Here is a 15,956-nt window from a genome sequence, read left to right as displayed (position 1 = left end):
GGGTTTTGCTATAGAAAGTAAAGGTAAAAACCGTAATTACTTTTGCACCAAACTAAATAGACTCGCTTAGGAAGCTTTATAAAAACATGTACTCCTGAGATTCACACTGGACTTAGAAAATCAGAATGGTTAAGACAGAAAAGTGAATTTTTATAAGTTCTTCTAGGTAATTCTGGAAATTATTCAAGTTTAAAAAGCAATAAACAAGGACTCCTTTTCTCTGTCCACAACCACCACAGCCCCCACCAATCACAGGTCACAAATGGAGCCTGCAGTAGGAATCCTGTGGCAGATACTGGGAAGAAAAGAAGCCTGTGGACCAAGCAGTTAACATAAAAATCTCACGGCAAGAAGAAATGCCAGCTTGCAAGTTCTGTGAGTCTTGCAGCAAACGATATTTCTAGCACAGAATGCCAGCAAAGTTTCTTGTTGCTGTTGTTTTGTTTTATTATAGTATTTAAAATAGTCCTTCAGCACATCAATACTTAAAATAGTAAAAATCCCATTGTCCCTGTCTTAGTGTGTTCCAGTTGCTGCAACAAGATATCATAAACTAAGTGGCTTATAAAGAACAGAAATGTATTTTTAACAGGTCTGGAAGCTGGGAAGTCCAAGATCAAAGTGCCAGTAGATTTGGTGTCTCTGGACACCCAATCCACATTGGGAGGACCTAATCAGCTTACAAAGGCCCATCTCCTAATACCATCAGGTTGGAGGTTAGGTTTTGAGCATTTGAGCATTAGAATTTCGAGGGGACACATTCAGACCAAAGAAGGTCCATTCTCTTAAGGTCCAGCTTAACAGAAGAATCTCATTTACAGACTCACTGAGCCTTCTCCCTGTCTGAATTTTTTTTTCACCTAGCGACTATTGACAAAGAGCAATGTTGAATATGATACTAACTTCAACCAAACAACATTGGCAGCATGTAGAGTACTTGCTCATTCCATGGTCTCATGTCACATCACGCTATTTTTAAATCAAATTCTGCTTTTAATCTTTAGTTTTAATTTACCTTTATCTGAAACATAAATGTCATTAATCACATAGAAGGAAAGTAGGAGCTAGCAGGACAGTAATCTAGCTAAGCTGCAAGCAAGTAAAGCTTTTTTGTAAGGAAAGAGCTGTAGAATCACAAGACAATCTGTATCACAAACCAGCAAATATATGCTAAATAGTGTCTAATTTCACAGGGTGCCACCCAATTGAAATTGAGCCAGGCCACCTGATTCCTTATTCCACTGGTAAAGACCATCTCATGTGAACCAGCTGCCATGGATGTGGTTCAGAAAACTGTCCCTGAAAAGAACTCTGGGCCATCTGTGCTTACAGTTCTATTAATAGAATGTTCTCCAAATCATAGACCTTCATCTGCAACCTCACATCAAGACTTTCTCCAACATGAGACCCGGAGAACATCACTCATCAGCATTCTTTGTGATCTATTGGGAAGGCACCATGATTTGAAGGAAAGGGTCAAAGGTGGGGTGGGAGCCAGATGAGACTGTGAACTCTCTGAAGCCAGGGGCATTCCTTTTCCCCCTTACCTTGCCAGGGTCAGGCCCTGTGATGACACAATTGTGTGCTGAGTTGTACTGAAGCATTTTGTAAGTGCCAAGCCAGTGGAAGCAGCTTTACAAGGTTATTGCATGATGGAAAAAAGTCGTCTTCATTATTAAAGGAAGATGAGGAAAGGGAGGTTCATCAGTTAAGTAACTTCCCCACGTTGACACATCCTGAGTAGTAGGGCCAAGATTCAGACACGGGTTCTCTGACTCCACACCTGAATTTGACGACCTACACCATCTCATATGTGTTTGTTTTCTGTTCTTTTTGGTTGTACTTGGGAACTTCGACTTTGATTGTGATTTATTTTTCTTGAGCCAACCCTGATGGAGTTTTTTATGACTCTAGAGAAAGGTGAAATGACTAATACAAGGAAGCTGAAATAGCAATAACATTTCTTAAAATTAATTGTTAAGAAATATAGAGGCTTAAACCATATAGAAATAATAGCAGATGACATGAGACACCAGATGGAGTTCAACTAGGCACACAATGCATGTCTGATAAACTTAAGAGAAATTGTAGAACACACTAAAAGAAAGAAATGGAAAAAATAGTCATTATGTTTAGATCTTTAAAAAAAAAAGATTTTGCTAAAGCCATCATTTTCTCTTTAAGATCATAGAAAGTTAGTGGCTACCAGAAACATTGCAAAGATAACTAAAGATATTGATGTGAAACATGGAAGCAGCATCCTCATATTTAATGTGCTGCCAAGGAAATAAATATAAGTAAACCAAGGCTGACTACATATCCCTTATGTTATTTTCTTACCATGGTTCTAATCTTAAGAACATCAAATATATGAGACATGCTGAGTAAAAATGACAAAGATACTTTGCAATACAGTCTAAACCCAAGCATATGGCATGTGACATACATAGATATGCATAGATCCTTTTATTGATATGTGTGTATATATATCTATATATCTGTATCTCATATGACATACAACATACTGCCAAAAACAAGAGTAGAAGTTATTAAAATATGTAAAAAAAACTAATACAAAAGTTAGAATACAAGTCAAGAGAACAAATAATCTAAGAAAAATGGGAATATAGTTTCTTCAGTCATTTATTCATAAGCCAGACAGAGCTAAGTGTTAGAGGTAAGGATGTGTAACATCTAGTTCACTTCTATATATGCTTACAGTTTAGTAAAGAAGATAAAAATGTGTTAAACAATGCCTTACACTAGTGGAAGAATTAGAAAAGACTTCTAGATTGGGCGCAGTGGTTCACACCTGTAATCCCAGAACTTTGGGAGGCCGAGGCAGGCAGATCACTTGAGGCAAAGAGTTTGAGACCAGCCTGGCTATCATGGTGAAGCCCCATCTCTACTAAAAATACAAAAATTAACCGGGTGTAATGGCGCATGCCTGTAGTCCCAGCTAGAGTTCAAGAATCACTTGAATCTGGGAGGCAGAGATTGCAGTGATCCAAGATTGCACCACTGCACTCTAGCCTGGGTGACAGAGGGAGACTCCGTCTCAAACAAACAACAACAACAACAACAGGAAGACTTCCAAGAGATTGTAACTGAACATGTAAAGTAGAAAATTAGGCCAGTGAGAATTTTTGAAGTATATTTTGAAGAGTTAAAAAAAGCCCAAAAAACAAAAAGGAGAAAATAAATGATTTAAATGTCTCTTTTTAAATGTAAGACAAAGGTGATAACGCTGTTCCTGTAACCACATTTCTGTTTAGTAGCTCTGAATTGTCACCACGACATGCCAATGAGAACTCTGGTTCCACTGAGGAAAACCTTTTCTATGACCCTCTAGAATAGCAAACTCAGTGCCAATGGGGGAATTACAGAGTTATTTTATGGTTTCCTGTGTTTTGTCTGTTTGTCAATGTTAATGCTAAGGACATTAATTGAGATACATGCTTCTAATTCCCCTTACTTGTATAGAAGTACTGTAGATTAGAGAAAGGATTTCCAAAACTGGGGGAAAAAAGAGTCCCTAAAAAAGCAGCACCATAAAGAATTGTAAGAGAGGAGAATCATGTCCTCAAATGTTAAAAGAAGACTTAAAGATTAGCCAAGGAAATTCTCACCTTTAAAGAAAAATGAGACATTATGTCAATGACTATGGGGAGATGGGGGAAAGAGACAAACGCCTTAGAATTATCTGGGTGGTTTTATAAAACCACACCACACACTATACATGTGCATAAACACACACAGACACACACACACACACACACACACACACACGTACCTGTATGATCTGATGTGCTTATGACAGTGGCATAATCTCATGATTCAGAACTAGGGCCATGATGAACCACTATCATTGGGGGAATATGTCTTATCCCTCAGGTGTGCTGGAGATCATAGAGTTATTTAAAAAATCAGAGTACAAGTAGCAGAAGAACTAAGGCAGAAGGAGATGCCTTGTGAAATACATTAACAATAACCGTTAAAGCAAGAGAATCAACTCCCACCAACGGAAGAGTAGGGTAAGAGTAAGATACCATCGTACTTGCCTCACTGAAAATCATCTAGAGCCTATTTAAAAGTAAAGCACAAACAACCCTCCAAAACAAATCCAACGTAATCATTTTGTGAAGGGTAAAAACAGCCCCCAAATTACAGAAATGATACATTTTTTAATTCAACAAAAGACAAGATCAGGAAAAAAAATGAGAACAGAGGGCTATAAGTGAAACTTTTGATATTATGCACTTATGAGACACTGAAATATGCAATCTATTTTATTTATTGCTGTAGAAAGTAGTATGTATATTACTCTATAGTAGAGTTCTACAGGTAGAAATTTTATAATTGAAGTAGATATTAATTATTACACATAAATGTTACTATTTTTTATTTGAGTTTGGTTATTTTTAGTTAGAAACTGCCTATAGTTTAACCCTGATAACACGGTTAAATTTTTACTTACAAATATAGTAAACTAAAGGAGCTTCTTCATTCTAGCATGCCTATATTGTGGGCTTATGTTTTTACCCTCTGCAATATTCCAAACTTGTCTTTAAAGGAAAATGAGACATGATGTCAATGATTATGGGGAAGTAGGAGAAAGAGAGAAATGCCTTAGAATTATGTGGGTAATTTTACAAAACCACACCACACAGACGCACACGCGTGAGCAAGTGTGCACACATGCATGCGCATACACACACACAGATGTAGAGCTCCAATTTCTTCAAAGTAAAAACAAGTTGAATGTTAATACTCTATATCAGAAAAAAATACCAAAAGTTTAATGAAGAGCTTACTCCCCTTTTGTTTTAATTTACTGAAACCATCTATATATATATATATGTATTTTTTTAATTGTCAACATTATTTTGGATTTTATCTTTCCAACTACTGTTTTCTTGTTGCTCCTTGAAGAAATTATTTTGGGGAATATGAAGCTTCATGTTTCCTGATTTGCAGACCCTTTGATAACACAAGAGGATGACAGAACTGCCTCAAGTTATCTTCTGAGCCAGCAGACTTCTCAAATTTGCACAGACAAATTTGTGTCTGTGACCTTTGGAGTTCTGAAACTACACGAATCATCATTAAAGGAAAATTGAACCAAAGCCACTGGGAAGTTCATTTTTCAGAGGATTAACTTCCTTTTGTTTCATAAATAAGCAATGAAGGTATGGATAGATCCATATCATTTCTCAGGTCAAGTAAAACTTTTCTGTGATTTAAAAGTTATAGTAAGTACATAATTTTATTTGAAACTCTATGTAGCTAATAAAGACAAAGAGAACAGCTAATTCGAAATTGCCTGCACAAGAAAATTAAAGTTTCCAGCTGGGCACGGTGGCTCACGCTTGTAATGCCAGCACTTTGTGAGGCCGAGGCAGGCGGATCACGAGGTCAGGAGATCGAGACCACGGTGAAACCCCGTCTCTACTAAAAATACAAAAAATTAGCCGGGCATGGTGGCGGGCGCCTGTAGTCCCAGCTACTCGGAGAGGCTGAGGCAGGAGAATGGTGTGAACCCGGGAGGCGGAGCTTGCAGTGAGCCGAGATTGCGCCACTGCACTCCAGCCTGGGCGACAGAGTGAGACTCCGTCTCAAAATAAATAAATAAATAAATAAAGTTTCCAAAATCTATTATAATTTTGTCACTCTAAATGAAGATTTATATGACATGTTGGACTCCCATACAGAAGACTACTTTAGGATTGTCTTTCTATAATTACTACTTTCATTTCATTAATAATCACAATGCCTTTTCCTATACGCATCTGTCCATCAGCAAGTGAAGACAGGAACTGCCTGACCTTGCACGAAAAATAAACTGCTCAATTCAAATCACAATGAAGTTGGTAAAACAGTTTGGCTTTAGGGAGAGGAAGATGATGTATTGTGGGGAAAAAAGTCTCTTATTACTGAGGTATATTTTATCCCCATATAAAGTAGCAAAATAATATTATTTATTCGTAAACAAAAAGGAGTGATCTAAAGGTTTTCCCAAGTTATTTTAGGTTGGTGCAAAAGTAATTGCAGTTTTGCCGTTATTTTGATGGCAAATAATGTTAACACATCAACATATATAGGATATTAGATCTGAATTTAAAGGGTCAGTTTATAAATCGTATATCGTTCTCTCCAGATATAAAGTGGATTCCAGCACTCTGCACGCCTGAGCCTCTGCTCCTGTGACTATCCAGCCGCCTCTATCCTCACTGCTGCCACCTTGAGGGAGATCGTGCACCTGCAGGCTGGTGAGTTTGGCAACTAGTTCTACGGGGTGATCAGTGATGAGCATGCCATCGAGCCCACTGGCACTTAGCATGGGGATAGCAAATTGCAGCTGGAGTGCATCAGTGTGTACTACAATGAGACCACTGGTGGCAAGTATGTGCCCCACGCTGAGCTCATGGATCTGGAGCCCAGCACCGTGGACTCTCGTGTACTCAGGCTCCATCGTGCAGATCTTACGGCTGGACAACTTCATCTTCCATCAGAGTGGTGCCGGAAACAACTAGGCCAATGGGCACTACACAGAAGGTGCGGAGCTGGTGGATTCGGTACTGGACATTGTGAGGAGGGAGGCTGAGAGCTGTGACTGCCTGCAGGGTTTCCAGCTGACCTGGGAGCAGGGACTGGGCCTGAGAGGGGTACCCCTCTCATCAGCAAGATCCCAGAGAAGTATCTAGACAGGATCTTGAACATGTTCAGTGTGCCCTTGCGCAAGGTATCAGACATGGGGGTGGAGCCCTAAAACATCACCTTCTCAGTCCGCCAACTGATAGAAAACACAGATATGACCTATTGCATTGATAGTGAAACTCTCCATAACGTCTGCTTCAGAACCCTAAAGCTGACCACACCCACCTATGATGACTTGAACCACTTGGTGTCTGCCACCATAAGTGGGGTCACTACCTGCCTAGGCTTCCCCAGCCAGCTCAATGCTGACCTGCAGAAGCTGGCTATGTACGTGGTACCATTCCCTACCTGCACTTCTTTATGCCCGGCTTCACCCTGCTGACCATCCAGGGCAGCCAGCACTACCAGGCCCTGATGGTGCCTGAGCTGACCCAGCAGATGTTTGATGCCAAGAACATGATGGCTCCCTGAGACTCCTGCCATGGCCACTACCTAAAGGTGACCACAGTGTTCACAGACTACATGTCCATGAAGGAGTTGGATGAGCAAATGCTTAATATCCAAAACAAGAACAGCAGCTACTTTGTTGAGTGAATCCCCAACCATGTGAAAACAGCTGTCTGTGACATCCCACTCTTGGGGCTATGAATGTCTGCCACCTTCATCAGCAACAGCGTGGCCATCCAGGAGCTGTTCAAGCACATCTCTGAGTGGCCATGTTTCAGTGCAAAGCCTTTCTGCACTGGCACATGGGCAAGAGCATGGACTAGATGGAGTTCACCAAGGCCGAGAGCAACATGAACAACCTGGTGTCCCGGTACCAGTAATACCAGGACACTTCAGCCAAGGAGGAAAGAAAGGTTGAGAAGGAGGCCAAGAAGAAGGTGGCCTAGAGCCTTCAGACATGGACACTGGGTAAATTGGGGAAGCAATGGGAACTCTATTTACTCACAATCTTTTCTCTGATAACCAGTTCTCACTGTGTGTACACTTGGAGCTCTTCCCGACTTCATAGCACACACTGTACAGACACCACCATTAAAAGCATTTTCATAATGAAAAAAAGTGCATCCCCCAAGAACCATCTCAAATTCATCCCCATTGGCCAGGCACAGTGGCTCACGCCTGTGATCCCAGCACTTTGGGAGTCCAAGGCAGGCGGATCACCTGAGGTCAGGAGTTCAAGAACAGCTTGGCCAACATGGTGAAACACCATCTCTACTAAAAATACAAAAAAAATAGCCAGGCATGGTGGTGCATGCCTGTAATCCCAGCTACTTGGGAGGCTGAGGCAGGAGAATCTCTTGAACCCAGGAGGCGGAGGTTGCAGTGAGCCGAAATCACGCCACTACACTCCAGCCTCGGCAACAAGAGCAAATCTTCATCTCAAAAAAAAAAAAAAAAAAAAGTTGATCATCATTCGTCTCTGTGAGGCTTTGCAAATTTCAAAGCATCCTCGGCATTCTCGGGGGCTTTCTCTCCTGAGCCTCTGGGATGCATCTCAATCAATTTTATTGCATTTAGTTTGTAGAATGGGTAAATTTGGAAAACATGTCAATATCCTAAAACACTGAAAATCCTAAATCCTTGAGGGTGAAAGTTCTTATCACTTCAAATGTACTAGTGTAGGACCTGGATATAGTAGGTGCCCAATATTTAAAAAAAAAAAAAAAAAATCGAAGTAGAGATCTTTCACCTCCCTAGTTAGCTGTATTCCTACATGAATTATTTTGTGTGTGTGTGGCTATTGTAAATAGGATTGCATTCTTGATTTGGCACTCATCTTGAATGCTGTTGGTGTATGGAAATGCTACTGTTTTCTGTACACAGGTTTTTTGTGCCCTGAAACTTTGCTGAAGTTGTTTATTAGATGTAAGAGCTTATGTGCGGAGACTCATTAAGGGTTTTCTAAGTATGAAATCATGCTGTCTGCAGAGATAGTTTGACTTCCTCTCTTTCTATTTAGATGCTTTTTATTTCTTTCTCTTGCCAAATTGCTCTGACTAGGCCCTCCAATACTACATTGAATAAGAGTGGTGAGAGTAGGCATCCTTGTCTTATTCCAGTTTCAAAAAGAATGCTTCCAGCTTTTGCCTGTTCAGTATGATGCTGGCTGTGGGTTTGTTATAGATGGCTCTTATTATTTTGAAGTATGTTCCTTAAATGCCTAGTTTGTTGAAGGTTTTTAACATGAAGGGATGTTAAATTTTATCAAAAGGCTTTTCTGCGTCTATTGAGATGATCATGTGGTTTTTGATTTTAGTTCTGTTTACATTATAAATCACATTTATTGATTTGCATATGTTGAACCAATCTTGCATACCAGGGTTAATGCCTACATGACTGTGGTTAATTAGGTTTTTTGATATGCTGCTGGATTCAGTTTGCTAGTATTTTCTGGAGGATTTTTGCATCTATGTTCATCAAGGATATTGGCCAGAAGTTTTCTTTTTTGGTTGTCTCTTGGCCAGGTTTTGGTATCAGAATGATGTTCATCTCATAGAATGAATTAAGGAGGAGAAATCAGAGATGTCACAAACAAATAGAAAAACACTCCATGCTCATGGATAGGAAGAATCAATATTAAAATGGCCATACTGCCCAAAGCAATTTGCATATTCAATGCTATTTCTATCAAACTACCAAAGACATTCTTCAGAGAATCAGAAAAAAAAAACTTCTTATGGAAATAAAAAAGAGCCCAAATAGCCAAAGCAATCGTAAACAAAAAGAACAAAGCTGGAGTCATCACATTACCTGACTTCAAACTATACTACAAGGCTACGCTAACCCAAACAGCATCATATGGTACAAAAGCAGACACATAGACCAATGAAACAGAAAAAAGAGCCCAGAAAGAAAGCCACACACCTACAAATCTGATCTTCAACAAAATCAACAAAAACAAGCAATGGAGACAGGACTCTCTATTCAATAAATGGTGCTGGAATAACTTGGCTAGCCATAGACAGATGGTTAAAACTGGACCCCTTCCTTATACCATATACAAAAAATCAGTTCAAGATGGATTAAGACTTAAATGTAAAATCTAAAACTATAAAAATCCTTGAAGAAAACCTAGGCAATACCATTGTGGACATAGGCCCTAGCAAAGATTTCATGATGAAGACACCAAAAGGAATCACAACAAAACAAAAATTGACAAATGGGACCTAATTAAACTTAACAAGATTCTGCACAGCAATAGAAACTATCAATAGGGTATACAGACAACTTACAGAATGGGAAAAAATATTTGCAAACTATGCATCTGACAAAGGTCTAATATGCAGAATCTATAAAGCACTTGAACAAATTCACAAGCAAAAAACAAACAATAGCATTTAAAAGTGGGCAAAGGACATGAATAGTCATTTTTCAAAAGAAGACATATATGTATCCAACAAGCCTATGAAAAAATGCTCAACATCACTAATCATTAGAGAAATGCAAATCAAAACCACAATGAGATACCATCTCACACCAGTCAGAATGATTATAACTAAAAAGTCAAAAAGAGAACAGATGTCAGTGAGGGTTGTGGAGAAAAGGGAATGCTTATACACTACTTGTGGGAAGGTAAATTAATTCACCCACTGTGGAAAGCAGTTTGGTGATTTCTCAAACAACATGATACAGAACGACTTTCTGATCCATCAATCCCATTATTAGATATATGCAGAAAGGAATATAAATTATTCTGCCATAAAGACAGACGCACACATATGTTCATCACAGTACTAATCACACAATAGCAAAGACATAGGATCAACCTAAATGCCCAGCAATGGTAGACTGGATAAAGCAAATGTGGTACATATATACAATAGAATACTATACAGCCATAAAAAATGAGATTATGTCCCTTGCAGCAACATCAATGGAGTCGAAGGCTGTTATCCTAAGTGAACTAATGTGGAAACAGAAAACTAAGTACTGCATGTTTTCATTCATAAGTGAGAACTAAACATTGAGAACACATGGACATAAAGAAGGGAACAAGAGACAGTGGTGCCTACTTGAGGGTGGAGGGTTGCAGGAGGGTGAATATTGAAAAATCTACCTATTGAGTACCATGCTGATTACCTGGATGATGAAATAATCTGTATATGAAACCCACGTGACATGCAATTTACCTATAAAACAAACCTGCACATGTACCCCTGAAACTAAAATTAAAGTTTTAAAAATAATAAAATATAATAAAAGTTGCAAATAAATAATTTAAATATTTTTAAAATAAATAAAAGCATACTATATGTACAACTTAGCATTAGATACAATTGCTTTATCTTTAAGTAACATCCACTAATGATGAAGTTGAAGTTTAAAAATTTTTAATTTAGAAAATTATTCCAATCAATTATCTACTGAATAAAATATAGAGGATTTTATAAGAATTCTTTATTATTAACTTTTCTATCAGTGTTCGAATAAAGTAAAAGTCATATGCCTCATGGAAATGCCATTGAGAAGCTTCTTAGAAGTTTGGATTCCTGAGTTACATCTTCCATAGACTTCCCAGAATCCACATGACAACAAAATGTACACTCCACTGGTACCATTTAAATTAATAGAACATTGTGCTGGAATTGAGTTGAAAAGCACATTCTTAACATCCTTATTTCAATTATGTAAAAAAAGAAAAAGAAAAAGAAACGAAAAGAAAACAGAAAAGAAAAGAAAGGCTTCCTAGAACATCATGGACTGTGGAATAAAATTCAGAGAACTCTTTCATTCAACACAATGTAAATTATATTATGGTTCCTTTCCCAAAGCTGACCCTTGCTTATGACATGTTCTATATTCATAATGTTCGTATTCATGAGACTGTCACCTGATAACTTTTGCATGAGTTGTTTGCACTAAGTACCACGACAAAAGCATTTTCATTGTCTTTTTGTTAAAAAACTGATACACAGGAAATAAATCAAGCAAATCATTACATTATCATCCTCAGTCCAAATTGTTCATATGTAGATGGAATAAAGTCTTATTATTCCAAATATTTTATAAATGTTTAATTGGAATAGTAAAAAATAGATTATTTCCAACTTATTCATTCATTCTCATTCTTTCCTTCTGACCAGGCTTAGGAAAACAGAAAAACAATTTACTTACCCTACTTCAAAGAGTCCCAGGAGGCTCATCTCCCCAACAAAAAACTCCCAAATCATCATTAAACCTATAGGTAACAGAAATAAAGATGAAGTTAGTGAGACAAATAATAGCCAAGCCTGTGATATAACAAAAAGTCCTTTATTCTCGGAAACCTCTTTAGTAAATGAATTGTTCTGTTTGTGAGATATCAGTCTAGACTATAATTCTATTTAGAAAGAGGCTTGGGATTTTACCTCAATGAATGGACTAGTTAGATATCACGATGGAAATTATTATAACCAGGGCCTCTGGAGACAACAAATATACCTTTGTAAGGATTTCCCACTTGGTAATGAAGGTAAGAATGTCAGAGTTTTTCAAGGAAAGTTACAATCCACAATCTCTGTTCTCTTTCTAGCAAATATATATTATATAATATATCTTAGTATATATTATAAGAAATATACTTACTATATGTATTTGCACATATAGTAAGAAGTAATGGTAAACGAAAGGAAGACAGAGCTAATGAAAAGATTCTTTCACCTTATTGGATTTGCACAGTCTTCGTGCAGGGCCGAAACTGTTAGATATGTGTTGCTTATTAAAAAACTAATGTCTGAAATGATGCACTTGTTTAATTTTAGCGTTTTCCATGTATTATTTTAACACATCTCGGAAAAAGGGACTATAAATCCTAATTCAACTGTGTTATTATAGTAAACATCATATTTACAAATCATTCTGTGGGAATTATCCAAAGCCGCATCTCCATTAACACTCACTTTGTTTCCTCCATTGCCAAATGGATACCAACAGAATAGATACCAACACAATCTTAGGTTAAAAAGAATTATCTCTCTAGGAAACAAAGCTGAAGGGGGGTTGGTGGGGGAATGAAGTTACCCAAAGGGCATCTGATTAAATGAAAGAAGCCAGGGCAGACAGAAGCACAGAGGGTAATAGCTATTTTGATCCAGTGAGTATTGACCACAAAGAAAAAAAAAAAAAAAGTATCTACATTGTCACAATTACTCCTATCTGACAAAGTCTAAACGTTTCTAGGTCACCACGTACCGAGTTTTATCAAAGTGACTTTCAGATGTCACATAACTATATAATTTCTCTTTTGGCTGAAGTTAATCACATAAACTAGGAGGTCTTTGAAGACCACATTGACCCTGATCTGGATGTATTCATTCTTTATAGCTTGTTCAATGAGGAAACTATTTCAGTCTTAGGCAGTCTTAAAAATAACAGAAAGAACATTTTCACAAGAACCTACACATTAGGTAGGGGAGAAATAACCACTTTCAAATAGCTTTTCTTTCCTCCACTTGATTACTCTCATTATGTTTTGACGTTAGACTTTCAAGCTGGTCAACATTTATGGAGACAAGAAAAAAAGGGGTTACAACGACTGGCCACAAACACCACACTTTGATTGGAAAGGAAGAATAATGTCCAAGAATGTGGTGAAATTAGCACACCTAGAATACTGGGAATATCCAGCTTCAACCTGGAGGATCACAAGAAAGATTTTCCTGGGCAACAAGATGTCAAGGGAAGCACCTCATCAGACTACAGCAAACAATGGCATCTGGAAAAGTTATTTCCTGCATAATCGGGAAAAAGAAATGAATCGATCACTTTTAAAACAGGTTCTTCCTTTTCTACTGTCTTCTATACATCATTAATGATTCACTCAAACTACGGAGTTTAAGTTGAGTAACATTTAGATGAACTTATAAGAACTATAGCATGTTCAGTCACAATTACTCACTTATTTTTCTTAGCTTGTGTTAATCTTCCCAAATATCACTTAGGTATGATCAGATATGTTTAATCATTTATGAATAAATTGTGTAGTTTTTAATTTTAAAATGTTTTGTCAGTTATACATGCACATATTCAGTCAAACAGTTCTACAAAATCATATATATTTAATGAGTCAAATAGTTGTACATGACTTACTAAGAAAAACATAGCTTCCTTCCACACCTCTTGCCTCCATTCCATCCTCCAGGCAACTATTTTAACTCTTTTAGTTCTTTATCTCTATATAACCTACTCAGACTGCCACACTCTGAATTTTCAGTTTTAGGCATCATCTATGGATTTGGCAGTATGGAAACAGAGATTTACTTCTTTTTCTCTACCCCTACCAAACCCATAAGACACTCGTTTCTCCATTTCCCCAGTATTGTTACATCATCTTTGTGGTTTTATATTCAGTACTAAGCCACACAGTACACAATGGTGATTTGTATAATTGTTTTCTCCCTGCAGTCTTGCATTACTTGTTTCCTTTGTTTATTATGTTACTAATTCGTCTCCCACATGCTCCTTATTTGTATAACTCTTTTCTCATTAACCTGAAACCTGTTACATAGATTCTATTAATTTTATCTCTTGGAGACAACTTCCCAAAGTCTCCTGACCTGGTCCAATATGGACTGCCTGGCTGCTGGGTGCTGCATGGGTCATCAACTTGAGAGCTTTCTGACCACAATCATGGGTCTCCCATATGCCTCCCTGCCTGTCTCTTGTGTATTTTATGTCTCTTTTGTCCTCTTTAGATGTCCTCCCATTTTAGTGGAATGCATTTTCCAGTAGATTCCTGGTAAAGAACGATGGACTTTGTTTCATCATCTTGAAATGTTACTAATGAGAAATTCAATTACATTTTGTTTCTTGATCCTTTTAAGCTACGTTTTTCAATTTTGGAAGTGGTTAGAATCTTCTTATTCCAAATATTCTGAAATCTCTCAATAATATACTATGTGGATTTTGTTTCCATTTATTTCTCACAGCACCTCTTGTGAACATCTTCAGTGTGGAAACATAGGTCATTCAGGAGCAGGAAATTATTTTTTGACAATTTTCTCCCTTTTGTTTTCTTCATTCTTTCTTTTTAGTTTCCTAGTATATGGATGTTGGTCCTACCAAACAAATCCTCTAGTTTTCTCATCCTCTTGCTCCTAGTTTTTATATCTGCCTTTTAACCTATTTTGTAAGCTATTTTACCCTTTGAATGTTTTACTCACTTTTTAATTTCTGCATTATATATTTAATTCCCATGAGCAGTTTCTTGTTCTCTGACTGTTTTTTGTATAGTACTGTGTTCTTGTTTCAGGGATACTAGTACATTTCTTTTTGTTTCTTCACTCTCTTTCTCTATATTTTTTCAAATTGGTTTTGTTTTTGTTGGTTTTGGTTAGTGATTTTATTATAACTTGTTTGTTTCACGTAGAAGGTTTCTTAAGATGACCGTTGAGTCTGAACTGTCAAGTCATAGATAAAAGCAGAACAAAAAGAGCTGATGGAGTTTTGCATGAGAATGGAGCTTTCCACCTATGGGCTTCCCTTAGGAGCTCTGTACTGTGGGGAAGGCAGATCTTGAGAGGAATCATCAGCCTTTGCAAGACAACTACTTCACAGGAAACCATCACAATGTCTACAAGCTAAGGGACACTAACTTCCAAGAGAGAACAGTGTTCTTTTAGAGGCCTAGGAGTCTTGGCAGAATTTACGATTCAATTTTCCCAACTTCCTAAAAATCTGCTCAAATGTTATCATTCTGATTTTCAATGATCCCACTCCTTCACAACCAATACCCTAACTTTAACGTAAAAGACTCTGTGAGAGTAAAGATTGAATCTATTTTATTATTCAGCCAAATGAAGGATTAGACTTTGGATTTGGTTTCCAGAAACCTTGATCCTGTAATTATAGGAAATAAGGTTTCTTTTAGGGCAGTTACAGAAGCTCTGACCTTTTACTTATACCTTGATCCTGAACTTAAATTTTCTTTCTCCAAGTTGGTTCCTCTTAGAAATCACCTACAAAACATTATAGTTCTTATGTCCACTAAAAAGTTCTATGGAAGCACCTACATAGTCAACCAAAATCTTGTCTTCTGTAGACATTTGATTACAGATGACTCTGGGTTATAATTGAAGTAAGTCTTTTTCCACCACATACCATGAAATACCATGTTTGCTTTGATATTGTCAACAAGGTCATTTTAACCAGTCAGATCACAGAACCAACTCCAGATTCCCATTGTTAAGTTTCTGCTCCCCTGGAACTTCTAGAAATATCATTTAGGGATTAATCAAAAAACAGAACTATTATGAGCATTATGAAATAAAGGATTTATTATAGGAATAAAATCTTATACAATTTTTTTTTTAAAG

At 37.4% G+C, this 15,956-nt stretch overlaps 1 pseudogene; it reads left to right on the top strand.

Annotated features, from left to right (window-relative positions):
* Positions 1 to 1,274: 1,274 nt before the first annotated feature.
* LOC116463153 (tubulin beta chain-like) lies at positions 1,275 to 7,550 on the top strand (annotated as a pseudogene).
* The last annotated feature ends 8,406 nt before the right edge of the window (positions 7,551 to 15,956 follow it).

The sequence above is a fragment of the Hylobates moloch genome, unplaced genomic scaffold (genome assembly GCF_009828535.3).
Source record: "Hylobates moloch isolate HMO894 unplaced genomic scaffold, HMol_V3 SCAFFOLD_28, whole genome shotgun sequence".
Lineage (NCBI taxonomy): Eukaryota > Metazoa > Chordata > Mammalia > Primates > Hylobatidae > Hylobates > Hylobates moloch.
The sequence above is the reverse complement of the archived record's forward strand: the minus strand, read 5'-3'. Positions and strand labels throughout refer to the sequence as shown.